This window comes from Austrofundulus limnaeus, unplaced genomic scaffold (genome assembly GCF_001266775.1).
Source record: "Austrofundulus limnaeus strain Quisiro unplaced genomic scaffold, Austrofundulus_limnaeus-1.0 Scaffold53, whole genome shotgun sequence".
Classification (NCBI taxonomy): domain Eukaryota; kingdom Metazoa; phylum Chordata; class Actinopteri; order Cyprinodontiformes; family Rivulidae; genus Austrofundulus; species Austrofundulus limnaeus.
In genome coordinates this window covers 501,683-504,822 of record NW_013952455.1, presented here as the reverse complement: position 1 = coordinate 504,822, position 3,140 = coordinate 501,683, and the positions used below count along the sequence as shown (strand labels likewise).

The 3,140-nt window shown below is 39.7% G+C and overlaps 1 protein-coding gene across 11 annotated transcripts in view; it reads left to right on the top strand.

Moving 5' to 3' along the window:
* Positions 1-3,140, top strand: part of LOC106517806 (nuclear factor 1 X-type) — a gene marked incomplete at its 3' end in the record, with an annotated part of 205,716 nt that overhangs the window by 152,772 nt on the left and 49,804 nt on the right.

The window sequence follows — 3,140 nt, the reverse complement described above, 5'->3', positions numbered from 1 at the left end:
TTAGACATGTTTTTTTTTTATTGCCATTAGTGATTACCTCAATTTCGGCTAAAAGAATTGACAAAATCCTACACACTGTGCCTTTAATGTAGATTGTTTCCCTATGTTTTTACCTCAGAGTCTCTTGTTTTGCTCTGACTGAAAAGATGCAWCTTCCCACTCCACCTCTTCCTATGAGCCTGGACATGTGCAAAGATATAAACCTGAYAAGTTACTTATTGGTGACATATTTCAGATAATTTTATTTTCATAAAAACCAACAGCCTGTAGCAGGAAAATGATTTTAGACTGATGGAATTGGAGCATAGATGCCAAACACAGAAACAGTTGTGCTCAAGTTGTTTGACTGAGCTATTGATTATCAAAGTCAACTTGGCACAAAAAGTAAGGAAATTTGTGTTTGGATGAAAATTATTTTAATGTAACAATGTTTCCTATACATTCATAAAGCCTGTTTACTTCAACAAAAATGGTGCCACATTTGTTAGAAAAATGCATCTGGAGCAGACCTGAGTACGTTAGACCAATGCAAACCTGTGGAACACTCAGTGAGTGTTTATAGCTGAAAAARGCTGCTTGACATGAGCAAAAAAGATTTAGCAAGTTTTTCAGCTCWGCTGGTTAACCTACAAAAACACTTTCTTAACGAACGTGACACCATTTTAAGCAGAAGTGAACTCTTACGATGGTTAGTTATTGCAAGAAAGCAATGAATAGGTATTTGACCAATTACTAACATTCTTGCAGTGAACAAAACTTTCAGCTGGCTTTATTGTTTTCTAAGGGTGTATTCACACCTGACAAATTAGGTCTGCTTTAAACGGACCAGAGTTTGTTTCCTCTGCTTGTCCGAACCTTTTATGCAGGTGTGAATACGCTCATGAACCCTGGTCCAGATCAAGCAAACAGACCGAAACCTACTTTTGAGGTGGTCTCGGTCCGCTTCCAAACAAACTCTGATGTGGTTCTTTTCTGATGTGAATACAGATTAAAACTTAAATCTCTTCTGATGTCTTTGAATACAAAATAAAACTGTAACGCAYGTTCCTCTGAAGAGAGTTGAAACTCCTGGATATATGGGAATGTGTGTTGGTGTGTGCGCCTTATGCTCGGACTATAAATCGCTGTGTGTTTTCCAGCGAAGCTGTCTGGAGGCAGACAGAGCAGCCGTGATGACAGCTGAGATGGAGACTGAACCGTAGTCCAGGCTCTGGGGAGCCGGTGTGTTCTGGAGAACTGGCTGTCACATGTTAATCTAAGGAGTTGGCTTTTTTCTGCTCGCTTGCGTGCATAAAATATACGCTCATTGTCATGCGTCATCACACGGAGAGTTGAGATATATACTAACCTRTGTGCACACATCACTGCCCTTTAGCCACAGGGTGTAGTTGGAATCTGTTAAAGCATGCTCTTGCACCTGTTCCTCACCTGAATCCACTCACAGATCCCGTGGGGGTCCCCTCGGGCTCCTCGGGGGCGTCAGGAGATCCCCCTGCGCACAATGAAACATACGCACATTACTGCAGGTGGAGTGGAAAATATTACATCATCTAAACTGGCTCCTTTTCTCATTTCATCTGTCCAGCATCCTCCTCCCTGCTGTTTMTCTTTCTCTGTCTCCTCATGTCATCGAGCTCGTCCTCATTCTCCTTTTATTTTTATTTTTTCCAGCTTGCTTCTTCYCCGTTTTATCTGTATTTTTTGTTCTTTTTTTTGTTTTGTTACAAAGCTCTGGCTGAGCTGTAGCCAGAGATCCCAGAGGCGCAGTGTGAAATGCCACACATTACTGAGCATTGGCCAGACAGATGTAGATTCATCTGGCTCTGCCGTCAACGGGAACATCATCTCTGTTTTATACCACAGAGCYGACCACAACAGGGCGGCAATGGTGCTAACATTCTACTTTTTTTAACAGAGAAAGAGGATTTTCAGTGGAGCTCCGACTTCTTACCTTTGACATAATCCCAAATTTAGCTTTGTTACTGCTTTATTCTGCACTTTTATTTMTTCTCTGAGCCTCAGATTTGAAATAGCTTTGCTTTAGGCTGGTGATGCTTACTGATAAATATGTTTCTGGCTAAGGGGATTTTAGCCTGTTTAATCTCGCTTCACTGTGTTGATTCTGTTGAGAGGACGGAAGAAGGGTTTTACAGCTTTTATCTGGGTTAATAAGTTAATAGATGGATTGATAAATGGTCTGTATAAAGCTCCAATTATCAGCTTTACAGAAGGAGAGCCTGAGTGAAGCCATAAGCTGTCCGAACTAGGCTAATCCTCTGGGTGGGACGCGTATGCCTTTGGAATCACTTGTGCTGCTGATCTGATTGGGTCAAAGCAGCAGTAGGTGTGTGTCATTATGTATACRAGGCTACTACAGCTATCTGCATCCTGCTGATGAGTGTGGAATAATAAAAACTTCAAGTATATTTGAAGAGTGACTTGTCAGCCATGTATATTTTAACATCTATGCGCTTTCTATGGGAAAGCTCAATAGGATTTTGAGACTTAATAATTTAAGGTGACAGCATCCTGGGTAAGACGAGACAGGCAAAACTGAAGATAAACATTCGCGTAAACTGGATGAAGTATCGTATTATTGTCTCACACAATGATTATTATTTTTYATCAGTGTTTTTTATGTAGAATGTGCAGTATGACAAATTTAAAAGACACTTCATTTCCAATTTTAAAGAGAAATTCTGAGCTCCGATACAATGGAAGTCAATGGGAGTTTGCCCTCAATCTGAGGGATATGAGAGAAAATGGTCRATCTTATAGCAGCGAGAGACACACATGGTAAAAGAACACAAAAATATATAGGCCTTAATGTAAACATTTAGAAAACAGTAGAAAGTTTATGGGCGTAAGAAGAGTTTATTAAAATTTTGGAAAGTTTAAACAGCTCAACAATTGGTGTGACATCATATTCTTGAGTTATCATTTTATTCAATTCAATTCAGAAATACTTCATTGATCCCAGAGGGGAATTAGATGTTGTAACTCATTTAATTAAAGGGACAATATCATGTAAAATAAACTTTTTTTGAGTTTTATATCCAACACATTCTCACTCCCGAGTCGTCACATATTGACGTTTTTCAAAGGTCCCTTTGCGTCCAATTTTGACGCATCAGGTACCC